The 16,948-nt window shown below is 46.8% G+C and overlaps 1 pseudogene; it reads left to right on the plus strand.

Annotated features, from left to right (window-relative positions):
• The first annotated feature begins 8,853 nt into the window (after positions 1-8,853).
• Positions 8,854-8,976, plus strand: LOC115892295 (annotated as a pseudogene).
• Positions 8,977-16,948: the final 7,972 nt, after the last annotated feature.

The following is a 16,948-nucleotide window of genomic DNA, read 5'->3' on the forward strand; positions in this document are numbered from 1 at the left end:
TACCTGGCATACAGCAGGTACTCAATAATTCAACTCAGTAGGTGTTGAATGAATAAATGAATGAATGCAGACTAGATATTGCCACCAAGCAGCTCTGTGTTTGTACTTCAACAGAAATTTCTGGAAGTTGTTGCTCCAAGCCCAGATCTAGACTCTACTCAGAGGAATTTGCCAGCTGACCAGAGGGAGATTGAAGGACAGGAAGTATTTCTGGGGCCCTTGAATCAAGAGCCACCTTCCTTTCCTGAATGTCACTTCAATCTTGCCCATAGTTCTAGATCACCGTTCATGCCTTAGGGGAGTTTTTCAGCCAAGAAAGTGGCTCCTTTGCAGCCTGAACAGTAACTACTCTTTAAGCCAAAGTTTCCCAAAGTATATTCTTTGCAATGCTGGTCCCAGGAGATGATCCAAGAAAAATAAGCTCTAGAAACATACACATTCTCTTTCTCCTTCTTGGAGCTCACAATGCATCTTAGCATTGTAAAGGCTTCAAAAGGTCTGGTAGCAAATGCTTTATAGCTTTGTTTGTTCTCATATTCCTCAAATTTGTTGGACCACACAACCCCTTCCCCAACAAAACACCAATTAACGCTCCAAGACACTAAGCCTCTGGCCAAACAGCATCACACTCTTCATCCTTTTGTGGGGCAAGGCTTTTCCTGTCTTACTATATTCTAAGACAATGCATTCTATTCATTTTTTTCTCCAGCTGGATACACATGGTGGGCTAGATGAGATGCTGAGACTTCCTCATGCTCACACTTCCCAGGTAGCCATGTGCTTTTCTCTGTACTGCTGTCCCCAACCTACAATGTGCTGCCATTTCTTTCTTGTCTGTATCAACCAGAGGTCTTACCATTAAAAGTGACAGAAAAACCAACTCAATCAGACTTAAGCAAGCAAAAAGAGAATTTATGGATTCATATAGCTGAAAAATTTAAAGGTAAGTCCAGCTTCAGGCATGGCTGGATCAAGGATAAAACTGTGACATTAGGACTAATTTTTATCCATCTTCCTGCTTAGCCTTCCACTCCAGAGTCTTCTCTTATGTTGAAAATATGGCTACCAAACTGCCAACCTCACATCTTCCCAAGTTAGTTCCAGCGGGATAGAAATAAAACATTTTCTGGCAACTCCCTCAAAAGTCTTGAGTTTTGCTCTGATTGAACCTGCTTAGGATCTATCCCCATCCTTGAACTAATCACTATGGCCAGAGGGATGGGATGCACCGATTGACTTAGGCTCAGGCCCTATATGTCACCCATGGAGCTGGGCTTAGAGCCCTACCCAGACAAGAAGGACTCAAAATGGGTGAAGGGTGCATCTACCCTGCCACCAACCAAAATTAGGCCTTAATGCTGGAAGTAGGAGGGATGGATGCTGAGAAGACAAATTTCAAATAGCCACTACACAGCCTTTACACACATGCAAACACTGCACCTCCTCCGGGAAGCAGTCCTAGATCCACCAAGCCACATCTAAACATCTCTTTTTAGGAATTAACGTATATACACAAATACCTGTAGAGCGTGGTGGAAAGTTTTCAGGTGCACAAGAGGAAGTGGTGGGCAGCAAGAAATATTTGAGATTTGGAGTCTGACAGACTTGAGTTCACTCTTCTGGATGCATGACCTTGAACAAGTTAAACCTCTCTCAGTTTCCTTTTTCTCATCTCTACAGATTTGAGATTTTTAATAATTCCTACTCATGGTAGAAAATGTCACCAATAAAGAAAAGTATAAAGAGTAAACGTGGCCGGGCACAGTGGCTCATGCCTGTAATCCCAGCACTTTGGGAGGCTGAGGCACCATGATCTAGGTGGTAAAATCCCAGCATTTTGGGATGACCTGAGGTCAGGAGTTCGAGACCAGCCTGGCCAACACGGTGAAACAGTGTCTCCATCAAAAATACAAAAATTAGCCAGGTGTGGTTGTACACACCTGTAGTCCCAGCTACTCGGGAACTGAGGCAGGAGAATCGCTTGAACCCAGGAGGCAGAGGTTGCAGTGAGCCAGTTCACACCACTGCACTCCAACTCCAGCCTGGGTGAGAGAGCAAGACTCTGTCTCAAAAAAGAAAAAAAAAAAAGAGTGAACTCAAGTCAGCCATTATCCCAGCGCGTCGTGCCTGGATCTTGTCCACTCCCTGCCTCCAGCCCCACACAGCAGGGTCATGTCTCTCCCAAACCTCTCCAGGGACAACTGCTCCCTGGCAGCCTGGGGAAGCATCTTGCTCTCTCACCACTCCATCAGCAAGGAGGCACTTCTTGCAGTCTAGCCTGCAGTCTCAGCTGGTACAGTAGAAGTCAGCTCCTGTGTTCTCAGCCTGCACATCCCCCACCAAGAAGGGAGACCAGAAACAGAGTATTTCTTCTGGCAGCTGCCAGTACTCACATGAACAAGACAAACTCTGGGAATAAAACAAAAGTAAATACCAGTATTCAGCTCCATCCCATACAAAAACCCTACTGACTCACAATTTAAATGGGAGAAAGGATGTCCAGGCACCAAGGATGCATCTTTTTTTTTTTTTTTTCCTTTTAGGAGGCAACCAATCAAACTGAGAAGAGAGCAGCAAAGACCATGCTCCGTGTGGCAGAGATAAACAATGGAGATGGGGAGGAGAGACAAAAAAGGTGGAGGGAAATGTTAAGGGAAGCAGGGACCGATTTTGTCAACGACAGGGCTCCTATTTTGTGAGAAGGATAAGCAGTCTAGGAAACAGATCAGAAGTGGTCCAGAGGGAGGCTCAGAGCAACAAGGAAAGAAGACAAACTCTGGAATTCTCCTCATGAGGGCTTACATATACATTCATTCATTCATTCATTCATTCATTCCCTGGTCAACAAATTTGTATTAAGCACATGACACGTGCTGAATGTGTCAGGCATGGGTGTACATAAAATGCTGAGGCCCTGCCCTCGTTGAGCTTAATCCAAAGGGATAGACAGGCCATGGGCAAAGCCCTCAAATAAATACACAGCCACAAACTGTAATAAATGCCACAAAGGACACTAACCTGGAACACTAAGAAAGAGTATCAGGTGCTCCATTCTCTCTCAGGGTGGTCAGAGAAGGCCTCTCTGATAAGGCAGTTCTTAACCCAAGTCCAGAGAATGAAGAGGAGGCCCCTGAGTCTGTCAAAGCAGGAAGGACCCATGTTCAAGGATAGAAGAAGCCACTGGGACTGGAGATTTGTGTGTGATTAAAGGAAAAGAGCAAGGTGGGCTGGGAGGAGGGGGGAGGATCCAGATTACACAGGGACACCTGGATGCTCATAGAGGTTAGATTTCAGCCAAAGGACAGAGCCTTTTTTCTAAACCACCCCCCACCAGTAGGGTCCTATTAGTGGCACCTGCATTCATTTGAAACAAAGAAATGCAGTTTACATGAGGTCTCATTTGTTTGGGTAACAGACAGTGCTCATCAGGAGAACAGGGGCCTTTACGGTAACTCCCCCAGCACACCCAGCCCACAAACCAGGAACTCCTGACCTGGGACATGGTAAGTAACAACCAAGAGACCTCCAATAATCTACGCAAGGGGAGGAACGAGGGGACAGAGACAAAACAGTGTCAAAAGCCAGCTTTCACGGAAGCCACTGAACAGCCTTCTTCCACATCCAGGTCCTCACCTGGCCTAGGAGGAAGCCCCACCCTCAAGAAGCCTGAAGCTTTGTTACTCACAGTGTGTCCTGGAAGCACCACCAGGAAGCTTGGCAGAAATGTGGACTGTAGGAGTTTTTCATTGTTGCTGTCACAAATTACCACCAACTTTGTGGCTCCAAACGACATGAATGTGTTCTTTTAAAGTTCTGTAGTTCAGAAGGCTGAAATGGGTCTCGGCAAAAATCAAGGTGTTGGCAGGATCTCAAATTTGCAATCTTGGAGGCTCTGGGGGAGAATCCACCTCCTTGCTCTCCCCAGCACCTAGAGGCTGCCTGCATCCCTTGGCTCGTGACTTCCTTCCTCCACTTTCAAGGCCAGCAAGAGCAGGTTGAGTCCTTCTCACTCTGACCTCTCTTCCTGCCTCCCTCTCCTCCATGTAAGTAAGAACCCAGTGATTCCACCGGGCCCACCTGCATAATCCAGGATAATCTCCCCATCTCCAAGTCAGCCATTCAGCTACCTCAATTCCATCTGCAACCTTAACTTCCCTTTACCATGTAAGCTAATATGTTCACAGGTCCTGGGGATTAGGAAGTGAAATCTTTGAGGGGCTGTTATTCTGCCCACCACATAGACACAAGGGCCCCACCTGCACCGACTGAATCTTCTGCCTTGGAATGAGATGCACAGGGGGCTCAGATGCACATTCAAGTTTGAGAAGCCCTGGCTCCTGGCCTATCCAGGGCTGACATCTCCTGGGCCATACCCAGCACTGCCAGACTGGTGTGTTCAATTAGGCCTCAGAAACCCCTTCCTGAAGTCTGATTGTCTCAGCCGGGTTGCCACAGCTGCAAGCATTTCCTCTGTCTCCACATGCACTCCCATCCTTCATGGAGAAGGGGGTCTTTTGTCCGGAAGCCTGGACTTGGAGGCAGCCTCTTGTAGGGGGTCTGAGGTTTCTGAAATGTTTCCTTGGGGGAGGAAATGGGATTCGCATCTAGATATGGGACTTGAACACATCAGGGCAGAAGAGCAGTTTGCTCGTCCCCCACGGCAGGTCTGAGGATGGCTGGTTTTGGGAAAACGTCAGCAAAGCTTGCCAACAACTGTGATTCCCTACAACTCACTGCAACAAAGGCTTCCAGATCTGGCGGGAGGGGCTCTGGACATTTTACAGATGAGGAAACTGAGGTTCAGAGAGGATGTGACTTGCTCAAGGTCACACAGGAGTGGAGAAGTTAGGAAAACAGGGGCCTGGGCCAGCGGGTCTATGCTGCACACCCCTACTTCTAACTATCATTTGGGGGGTATTTCTCAACTGAGGGTCACCCCCCACAGGAAGGAGAGAGCAGGGATTAGGATTGCCAGACCTCTGGCTCCATGTGCTCTCAGGGAAAATGATCACAGCAAATGCCTGGACTCAGCCTGATCCGGCCAGCTCCTCCGGTTCCTCCAGACCAGAGCTGCCAGCCAAACCTGGAATTTTCCAAGCAGCCAGTTCAGTCATGGAAGCCCTCCAGGTGTCACCATCTGGGTCCAGAGACTCCAGGGCCCCAGTGGGAGGAAGAAGCATGTGCACTCACTGGGAACGCTGACCCAGAGCATTTCCTCCCTGTGGCAGACTCATCCCAGCCCGGCACGAGTTCAGAACCAGCAGCCAGTTCCTGACACACTGCTGGAGCCCCAGACAGGTGCCAGGAATGACACTTCTTGGAGGTGTCCACTCCCAGGCAAAGCACTTCTTTTGCCCCGTCCCAGAGCCACTTCCCCTCAGCCCCCCCGAGGAGCTGACATTTGGAAGCATCCCTCCACACCCTAGCAATGCTCAACCTCCCTTTGCTGCTGAAAAACATCTGGCTGGCTTGGCACCTAAGCTGGGTAAAAATAGCATGCCATCTTGTGAGCAGGCACCATGCCATCACAGCAGATGGAGACCTGCACTGCCAGCCAAGAGACTGCTGAATGGCAACAGACGCATTTGCAAGGGGCAGGATTCGCAGCTGGAAGGGTCAGAGGGCGGAAGTCAGGACCCTAGTGAGAGGGGCAGGAGGTGAAACGAGAGGGCCAGAGACTGGGGCAGACCCCTCTGCCCTTCACAGGTGGAACCAGGCAGGCATACTAGAAGGCTGCAGAGCACACCAGTGAGGTCCTGGTTTTGAAGCCAGATGAACACACATTTAAATCTTACCTCTCCCTTTACCAGCTGTGTGACCCTGAGCCAGCTGTTTAACCTCTCTGAGCCTTAGTGTAAAATGTACCCCATAGGGTTCTGAGAAGGATAGTCCATCATTATTTCTTTCAATATGCGTTTTAGTGAGTGTCTCCCATGTGCCAGGCAGGCGCTGTGTTAGGTGTGGGATGTGGTGGTGAGCATGGGCCACCAAGTTTTCTTCCAGTGTGGGAGACAGACATGAATCAAAAAATGACACAAGTAAAAGTAAAATGTCAACAGAGATAGACAGGTACCACAAACAGAAGGTTCGTGGTGCAATCAGAGCACATAATAAGGGGGTGGGGACAGCAGGGGTGAAACGAGTCAAGGAAGATATCCCCCAAGGAAGGGACAATTAAGATCCGAAGGATGAGTAGGGAATTATGTAGGGAAAATGAGAGAAGGTATGTTAAGTCCTTAGCACAGTGCCTGGGATCTGATAAGTGTTGATAAGTGGAATAGATCATTCATGAACACTTATTGAAAATAAAATCATAACCATAGCAATCTCTTCCACTGAGGGTTACAGCGCAAGTCTTGGGCCTTTGGGACTGTGAACAGTCATGTCACAAGAGAGTCTGACCTGTGTCAACTGGCAAGGGAGCCAGAGGCGAATGGATGTTAAAAATAAAAACTCATAAAAATATCTCAAGCCTCTGGTGAAGCCCGTTTGCAGGTCTCAGATACTGCAATTCAAGCAACAAACCTCCTGAGACTCCTCTCCTGCGAGCTTTGGACAGGTTGGCCAAGGCCCAGCCAGGTTCGCTGGCAAGCTTTCTCCCCCTTTCTACAGGCAGCCTGCACAAAAGCTGGGACCTCGCCTGCTCAAGCCTCCATTGCCCTGGCCCGAGCACGGCACAGGCTCCCTTTCTGTCCCCGCTGACTGCAAGCCCTTGGCTGCAGCACACTAAACCTCACCCTTGGGGCAGAGCCAGCTTATAGGGTAAGCAGGAGGCAGATTTCCCCTTGGAATACAGTCTGCCTTTGGATGAATGTACAGACTCGAAGGGAGAGATGCTGGGAAGCAGGGTGAGATCCCTGATGAAATGTCGGTCCCCAGACTCTGAGAGATGCCATGCTGTGTGGAGTCAAAGGTGACCCCTTCCTCACTGGCTGGAATGCCCGCCAGCCAACAAGCAAACTATGCAGAAGCCCCCTGCGACCTGAATATCAGGCACATCATGTGCCTGTGTCCCTCAAAGAGGGATAAGGCAGAGGAAAGTAGCAAAGGGGTTGCTGCATTGAACGCCCCTGGTGCCCTGCCCTCTACCCTCCCCACCCACGCTTTGCCTCCAGCCAATGCTGCAGCCATCATGTGTACCCACATCTCTCACTTTTCACCCTGGGGATTCCCGGCTGCCATTTCATGCAGGAGCGCACTGTGCTGTTCTGCTGCCTACCCAAACCCAACACACCATGGGCAATCTTTGACCCATGGAGGGTAGGAGCCAGTATACAGTTCCTTCCCTCTCTGTTCTTCAGCTAGACAATTCTTAGGACTCTTCTACATGGCTTCTCAGAGAGTCCTGGCAGCCCTGAGCTCCATGGTCCACAGTGATGATGGGCTCAATAACGTATCCTGCGTTGCTTTCTTTCCTGCCCTGTCCCCACTCTGTGGGGACAACATAAACTACCTGCATGCAAGACTTTGTTCTGTAGCTCTGCTTTCTTGGGGGAACCCAAGCCAAGACAGTGGTCTTCCTGCTGTCTCCCCACCAGCTGTCAGGAGAAGTGGGGCTTACAGTGGCACGTGGGGCAGTTCTGTGGTCAAGAAGCCAGAGAGTTCCTGTCCCCTCCTCTCCTGGCTGGAGGCTGAACAGCTGAATGGGATAAATTTCTCTAGTCCTCATGTGGGAAGGGCCCTTAGCCTGATGCCTTCCAAATGAATGTACAATAGAACTCTTCTGCCAATAAAATCATATGCAGAGAGTGAATATTTGTTATTTGGGACTGTTGATCATCTGCTCCTTTTTCCTAGAGAACCTGGTTTACTTCTTAGAAAAACACCTCATGTCTCTGTGTGAGGTCTTGGTTGGAAGGATTTTTGGGTGACCACTGCCCACTTTAGAAGTCCAAGAGGTAATGGCTTCTCTTCCTGCCCCAGAGGCAGCCTCAGCCCACTGAAAGCCTTCTCCCTAGATTCAGTCTTAACAAGAAAGCCAAGACTAATGGCCTGGCTGGAAGACAGCCTGCGTGATGGCAGCATGCCCACCTGCTGGGGTTCCCAATCCAGCCTTTCAGAACTTTCTTGGCATTGTTTCCTCCAACCCCAAGCCTGGTCCTCCAGCATCTTATTGAATCTTTGAATAACTCTCTCTACCTCTACTGTCCTTTTAATTAGTTTCCTTTCTCTGGCTAGGGAAGTCTGATTCTATAGTTTGCATCCAATAATGCTTACTGATACTCACAGAACCCTAATATTTAAAATGGATAAAAATAGAAATACTCTGTTGAAATGGGGAAGAGTGGGCAGGAGCTCCTCCCTTGAATCATACCCCTAACAATAGCCTCCCTGTTATCTCCAGAGTGCCACCAAGGCCTCAAAGAACTTAGTGTGACACCCTTGGTCTCATACCATCCTCTTTGTAGAAGTGAGGAAAGCGAAGCAAGAGAAGCCTGCTGATTCGCCAAGATCTCAGCACTGCTTAGTCATGGTCTTCTATTCCCAGAGCAACAGCCTTTCTACCACACCACGGTAGCAGCCTCACCAGAATATGGGAGACAAGGAGACACCACAGTGAAACTCAGGGGCCATGCAGAGATCAAGGGCATAAAGTGGTCTCTCCTGTACTTCTCCCAGGTCACAATAAACAGCAGCAACAGGACAGATAGCCTTGGAGGGCTCCTTCACGGCATCAGACCCATTCCTCATCTCTGGTCTTCCAGTCCGCTGGCCTATGTAGGCACAGTGGTACCATGACACCTTCAGGTCATAGTGACAGATACACATCTCAAAGTACTCTGCCAGCATTTCCCAAGGCATAGCTCCCAGCATCCTATACCAACAAGATGTTCTGTAAAAAAAATGAGTCCCATTGCTTCACAGCCTTTTGGCTAAGATCAAGTGTAATATCTGTTCTTATCAATGCAGCCAACAAGCATATGAGAAAAAGCTCAATATCACTGATCATTAAAGAAATGCAAATCAAAACCGTAATGAGTTACCACCTCACACCAGTCAAAGTGGTTACTTTTAAAAAGTCAAAAATAACAGATACCGGTGAGGTTGTGGAGAAAAGGGAATGTTTATATACAGCTAGTGGGAGTGTCAATTAGTTCAACCATTGTAGAAAGTAGTGTGGCAATTCCACGAAGACCTAAAAACAGGACTACCATTCAACGCAGCAATCCCACTGCTGTGTATATACCCAAAGGAATATAAATCATTCCATCATAAAGATATGTGCATGCATATGTTCACGGCAGTACTCGTCACAATAGCAAAGACATGGAATCAACCTAAATGCCCATCAATGATAGATTGGATAAAGAAAATGTGATATATATGCACTATGGGATACAATGCAACCATAAAAAGGAATGAAATCGTGTCCTTTGCAGGGACATGGATGGAGCTGGAAGTCATTATCCTTAGCAGTACTAATGCAGGAACAGAAAACCAAATACTGCATGTTCTCACTTATAAGTGGGAGCAAAATGATGAGAATCAATAAGCACAAAGAGAGGAACAACAGACTCTGGGGCCTACTTGAGGGGTGGAAGGTGGGGGGAAGGAGAGAATCAGAAAAAAATAACTGTTGGCTTAGTACCTGGGTGATGAAATAATGTGTACATCAAACCCCTGTGGCGTGAGTTTACCTGTATCACAAACCTGCGCGTGTATACCTTAGCCTAAAATAAAAGTTTTAAAAACAATGAGTCACTTAATAAAATCTCTAATTTCCTAGATCCTAGGATGCACTTTCTTGCTTTTTCATGTATTAACAGTAAGTGCAAGGTTGTGTCATGAAGTGAATAATGAGTCCCCTGAAATCTGACTACCTTGGTTTGATGATCAGCTCTGCCACTTACTAGCCATCTGATCTTGGGCAAGGTACTTAACCATTCTGGTCCTCAACTTTCCATCTATAAACTGGAAATGAAAGAAAAGATCCAACTGTGTTAGTTCAAGATGAGATTAGATGTGCAAGACGTTTGTTTGGGGAAACAACTGTGAAACAGTATGGGGAGAAGTCAGAGGAGGCTGGAAAAGTTGTGAAACCTCAATGTAGACCTAATTCCTACAAAAAAAAAAAAAAAAAGAAAAGAAAAAAGAAAAGGAAAGGGAAGGAAGAAGACTGGGTAGAAATAGCCTTACATTGCAGTGCAGTTCTAGGAAAGTTTTGGCAAAGTTTTGAGGAATTTTTGAGTCAAAGTCAACCATCAAAGGAGCCCTGCATCTCCGTGGAAGGGACCTATATCAGTATCCCTGATGTGCTCAGTCATTGGCTGAGAGCAGCCTGTGAAAGCAAGGCTCCTGCCCAATGTGGAGGTAGATTTAGAATGCAGCAACCAGGGCCCTTGGTCAATTATGCTCTTGCAGTAAGAGATCTGAGAAGTGCATTCTCAGGCCCCACATCCACCTCAAAAGACAGGATAAAGTGAGTCATTTTACATAAAAGCTCTTAAAAATAGTGTCTGGCACATAGTAAGTATTCTGCGTATGTTGCCTAACAAATAAACAAACAAAGTTATGAAATCAGGTTGCTTCTTAAAAGCAATTTGCACACCTGATGTGATAGTGTTCCCTTTTGGTTTGAACCCTGGAAAGCTATTATTAAACTGGGGATACATCTTATAATCAGCACATCTTGGAACTGAGGTAATAAATTTAGAAAACTTTGCAAAAGATATTTCTCTCTTGGAGATTTATATTAGCAGACTAAAGATCCTGAGAAGTTCCCCAGTAGAGAGACCTATGGACTTTGCTCAACTCCCTGTTTCCCGAACTTCTTTGGCCATAGACCTCTGGTTTGCATAACACTTCCGATAAATTTCTTTTCTTTTTAGTTAAAGAAGTTGGTTTATGCTGCTTACACCGAAATCCCAGCTGATACACACATGCAATCTCAGTATATAAAAGAGGCAAAAGTGGAATTGCTCTGGTTGATGAGAAGGAGACCAGAACCGGAATTCCATGGAATACATTTTGCCAAATGCTGTGCTTTGTAAAGGCTGGTTGCTCCTATTTCAGATGATTCTCAGGTATCAGGTTCCGAGTAAATGGAGCATAGGGAACAAAGGAAGGATGGGAGATGGGAAAGGAAGAAGAAATGTCTCCTGATCCACCCAGGTCACCCTACCCACCTTGCAGCTTTTTCCACAAGGTCCCTGGAGTATACAACTGAAAAAGCCCTCACCTAACCCAACCCCCTCACTGAGGTCAGCCTGACGACGTCATTCTATAAGCAGAGCAGCCTCTCCTTCCAGTCCCCGAAGAGACATGAACACCATAGAATAAGAAAAGGCAGAAGATAAACATCTCCCCACTGTAACCAGTGGCTGAGGGCCATGAACGAATACAGCAGGAACTTTTCCCTCCATCCCACATTTACCATGTGGATTAATGCCCACTCCATGCCAGGCACGGTGCTTAGAGGTCGGGATTCAGGGATGACAAATGTAGACTTTAGCGTTGGGTCCGACATCTTTTACGCACCATTTCACACTCTTACAGCCCACCTTTTTGTTCCCTCCAGAGCTGTGGCAACCCAACGGTGCTTCACTTGTTTGGGGAAAAATATTTAGGTCTTCTGTGTCTTGAGTAGAGCATGCTGAGGTGCATTCTCTACTGCTCCTCAGAGGGACCCAGGCCCACATTGGTATCGCATTCATTAATGCACCTAAATTGGACTGCAATCCCTGTTGCCCTCTCCCCCAGCCCCCAACACCCTTTCCCAAAAATCACTTCTTCAAAATAAATTATCTGCATACAAACTCTTGTCTTATCCTCTGCTTTTCAAGGAAACACAAGGTAGGACTTAAAAAAAATAATAATAATAAAACTCTTGTTTTGCATTAGTAGCAATTACAAAGGCACATACTTCTATTAATGCAGTAACTGGAAATGAAACATGAGTCTAATGTCATTTTCATTTTAGAGAAGAGAAAAACTGTAGCACAGAGAGGTCACTTGCCCTGCTAAATAAAGCAAGAACCAGTGTTCCCACATCTCCTCCAGAGCTGCTGTTACTAGATGAGTCAATTCAGGGACTGAGAGTCTCAACACAGCCTCACAGGTGAACGTTTGGAATTCCTTTGGCTGGATTTTGAAGGATGCTTATTAATTAGCTAGATGAAGAATGGAAAAAAGAGAGGGTTAGAATAGGAATTCTGCCTGAGGGAACAGCAGAAGCAGAGGTGCCAAGTGAAAACTATTCAACAGGAAACTAGTGAGCAGGGGCTTGCAGTGCCATAGGTCTGAGAAGACATAAGAGGCATGGTAAGAAATAAAGAAGAAATAAAGCAAAACATCATACAGGGCCATGTGGACTAAGCAGTTTGTTGACTTGTGGACACTAGGAATCATGGGGTGGAACAGTGGGAAGAATGGGTGTATTAGTCTGTTCCCAATTTGCTAATGACGATACCGGAGACTGGGTAATTTATGAAGGAAAGAGATTTAATTGACTCACAGTTCCACATGGTTGGGGAGGCCTCACAGTCATCGCGGAAGGCAAACAAGGAACAAAGTCATATCTTACATGGCGGCGGGCAAGAGAGGCTGTGTAGGGGAACTCCCCCTTATAAAACCATCAGATCTCTTGTGACTTATTCAATAACATGAGAACAGCATAAGAAAGATCCCCACTGTGATTCAATTACCTCTCACTAGGTCCCTCCCATGACACATGGGGATTATGGGAGCTACAATTCAAGATGAGACTTGGGTGGGAACAGAGCCAAACCATATGAGTGGGTAAGGCACACAGGGATAACTTCAGATTTGTGGATTTTGCCCTCAGTCAACTGGCCCGTATACAGAGCCTCACCATCACACGACCAAGGTCAAACTGTTTCCCCAAGGGAAACAGTTTTTTTTTTTTTTTTTTTTTTTAAATAAAAGATAGTTCTTGTTCTCTTGGGAAGAGATGCATCTTGAATCTCTAACAAATAACTATTTAAGACCAGCGAGGGGCTAGAAAGGAAAGTGGTGCCCATAGATGGACTCAGAACCAGCAGTCTACCAACAAGCCTCCTCCCCAGCAGTCTCTTCAAGCTGTGGCCATTTCTGTGAAGGAGGCTGAAGAGTAGCTCTTCACTCCGCAGAATTAATTACTGAGGACCACAGGCCTTGTCTACACTTGGCGTAAAGAACAGTTTTTAACAGTTTTAACAAGTTCTTGATCTCACACACACACACTTGCAGCAATCAGTCTCTCAACAGGCAGTCTCCTCCTTTGCTGGTGAGAACATAACTAGTGTGGGTTCTCTGGAGAGAGATTTGGCAGAATGGATGGAGAACCTTAACAGAGCTCGTACCTTTTGCTGCTACAGTTTCCTTTCTAGGAATTCATGCACAAGAATGCTCATTCTAGCCTCATTCATATTAGGAGAAAATTAAAATCAACCTCGATGTCCAGCCATCAGGTCTGAATAAATTACAGCATGTCCATTCAATGGAAACTAATGCAGCCATGAAGCAAACATAAGGTATGTGGTAGACTGCAAAAATAGCCACAATTATTCCCCTCCCCTTATCCATGCCCCTTGTAATGTGACTTTGCCACGATTCCCAGAAAGAGGTAGAGTCTATTTTGCACCTCCTGGCCATGTGAGTCACTTTGGTCAACAGAATATAGAGAAATTGACAGTGCTCCTGTCCTTAGACCTCAAGAAGCCATGAGCATTCCTGCACTCTCTCTGTCTCTCTCTTCCCCCTCCCCACCCTCCTTGCCTTCTTGCTCTCGCTCTTGTTCCAGCTCTCAAAATCTTGACACTGACATGTGCACAAGCCCAGGCTAGCACACTGGAGGATGAGAGACCCCATGGAGGAGAGCTTAGCAGTCTCAGCTGAGGCCATCTTCGATCTGACTCTAACCAGCTAACCCTCAAATACATAAGAGAGTCGCCAAGTTCAGCAGAGCCACCCACCTGCCACACTGGATTATAGACACACCAGTGAGCTCAGTCAAGATCAAAATAGCCCTCCAGCTGACCAGAGGTCTCATAAACAATAGTAAATTCTAAATTTTTTAAAATCAGCAGTTCTCAAAGCATGGTGTGGGGTCTGGGAACTCCTGGGGAGTCCCTAAGGCCCTAGTAGAGGGTCTGCAAAGTCCAAACTCTTTTGGTAATACTACTAGCATGCTATTTGCCTTGTTCACTCTCATGAGTGTACAGTGGACTTTCCCATAGGTTATATGATGTGTAATAACATTATTGCTTTGAAAGTTAATAGAATACATGTGTGTGCATTCTTCATTTTAAAATTGTCTCAGCTTTAATTTCCTATACAGTAAATATTGATAGATATAGCTGACCTAACAAAAGCTCTTTGAGGTCCTTAATGACTGTATAAGTGTAAAAGGGTCCTGAGACCAAAAATTTCTGAGAACCACTGTAAAGCCATTGAGTTTGGGGGTAATTTGTATAAGACTTTTATACAAATATAAGCACGTAATCAAAATGTTAAGAGTGATCATCTCTGGATGATGGGATTATGGGAAATGCGTATAGGGATTTTTCCCCTTTTTATACTTTATCTGTATTTTCTAAATTTTTATAAGAAATGTTTTGCTTATATGAGAAATATAGCTTTAAGATAAAGTTGACTGATCTGTATAATCTTTAGAAAGAAAAGAGAAACCTCTCTTGCTCTATGGGAAGGTTGCTCCTGTGGGAAGTTCTTGGCAGAAGAAAATAAACATGTTGAGAGAGAAGGCCACTCTCTGTAGCCCTGGTCACCTCCATCCAGAGAAAGTAGCAAAGGGACCCTGAATTTCCACCTCCTCCACTTCTAGAGGGCAATTTGCTCAGGTTTCTCTCACTGTCCTCTTTTCAAATAAGAAAACAAGGACTCTAGTTCCCAGTGTAAGGATCCCACTCAGAGAAGCCCCCAAACAAGAAGTGAGCAAGAGCCATTTTCTATTCCTGCCTGTGAAGAACCTCTAGAAGTTGACTGCATTCCAGCAGCGGTTGCCTAGGGAACACCAGTGACAAAAAGGAGCCGTGAGGACACACTAAATAACTTCAGCAACTATTTGCATTTGACAGATGTAGCCAGGGGCAGGGCCCTGCCTGGCTCCCTGTGGAAGCCGCAGGAGCCCCACAAGGAAGAGGGGGGCCACTGCAACAGTCATAGGGGAGCAGGGAGGTGGGTGAAGAAGTGGGGGCCTTAACTTTTTCATTGCCCCTCCCCAAGCCTACTGGGGCAAGGGTTTGTCCCAGAAGAGATCCCCAGGGCTTTGTGGAAACCCCAGAGAATGTGCAGCCTCTTCCCGGAACTGGGTCCTCCCACACACCCCCTGCCTACAGCCCCCCACCCACCCATCATGTCCTCCAGTCTTGCTTCTGCTTCCACCACCAAGGAAGGCAGGTGACAGGATGGGCTTTGAGCTCCAGGCTCAGCCTTACTGTGGCAGCTAATTGGGATGGTTTTTACCAGCCAGGTGAAAAGTCTGCGTGGAGAGGGGCAGTCAGCTCTCTGTCAACCCTGCTCCCTCTCTGTCTGCCAGCTCTCATTAGGACTAAGCCAGTCCCACGGAGCCCCAAGAGGAGAAGAGGCCAATGAACCAAGCCATTCCTGCCTGTGGCCTGGAAATCAGAGCTGCTTCGCGCAAGCTCTGCGGGGGCTCTTTAAGGTGAGCCCCAGTGCCTGGGCTTCCCACTCTTTGGGTGGGATGGAGAGAAGACCGAAAATAGAAAGCAGGAGAGGCCCAGACCAAGCCTGGCTTTTCTCACTGCCCTCTTCAAAAAGTTCTGGTCAGATCAGATGGTATCAGAAATGATTGGCGCCTTTATTTCCCCCCTTTGCTTCTAGTCCCCCACCCCCTTTCCAGTTTGACCACATCTGTAGGCTCTGTTGAAACAGAGCCAACATAAACAAAAACAAACTGAAACCCAGCAGCCAGCAAGGGCGGGATGTGCCACCCATCTGGGCAGACCACGTGCAGGACTGAGGACTGCCAAGGCACACCTCCTGCTGGTAAAAGGCACCGTGTGGAGTAATTAACCTCCAGGCCTTGGTGAGTGAAAAGCACCACGTAGCCATGCTGGGTAATTGAAGAGGAGGAGCGCTCTCCCAAGTGAACATTAAAATGTGTGCAGCTTGCTTGGCCCTCTCAAGCAGGATGGCAGTCAGTTGGCCACGCCCCATAATGTGACTGACATCATTTGTCTTCCACATTGTTACCCAATCAGAATGGCTTCAGGACCCTTCGGCTTCTACATATGCATGCGTAAAGAGACTTCTTAAAGCCATGCAGGATTTGCTGTTTTATTTTTTAGTGAGAATGTCCAGAGCTGGCAAACGCAGAAGAGAAATAAACACCAGTAGACTGCTAGTGAGGATGACAACTTGTCAACATTTCTGGAGGCCAGTTCCGGCTCCAAGACTGTTTGTGTGCATCTGTGAAAGAGACCCAGGTGCCATGAGGCTAGGAAGGCTGGGATTTTGCAGCTCTTTGCACTGAAACTGTGCTGTTTCCTTACTGATGCTGCTGGAGCTGAAAATCCACCATCCTCCAGAGCTCCAAATCTCTCCTGGCACCAGCTCCTGGTGGCCAGCAAGTCCTATCATCAGCTAGAAGAAATGAATGACATGCTGTCTGCATCACACTCACTTAGAGGGGTCACACAGCAAAGCTGCTTAAGCCTCTAAAGCATTCAAGTTTAGAGATGTCTCCCCTTCAATTGACAGCTATGACTTTCCAGAAAACACATATAAAAAAAAAGCCCTACTGTGAAGTAGGGTAGGTTCTAGTATTCAATATACAGTACCCAGAGCTTCTTCTCCCTGTGGTGTTGATGCTGTCAGACATCTGGTTTACCATGCAAGACACCATCCCCCATCATGGGGGTCCCCAAAACTGGACCACCATCCAAGCTATCAAAATTCATTAGTCCCGTTAGCATATGTCCAAACTCAAATGTGGAGACTTCACTTCTTAGAGGCTGCAAATAGACAA

This window comes from Rhinopithecus roxellana, chromosome 1 (genome assembly GCF_007565055.1).
Source record: "Rhinopithecus roxellana isolate Shanxi Qingling chromosome 1, ASM756505v1, whole genome shotgun sequence".
Lineage (NCBI taxonomy): Eukaryota > Metazoa > Chordata > Mammalia > Primates > Cercopithecidae > Rhinopithecus > Rhinopithecus roxellana.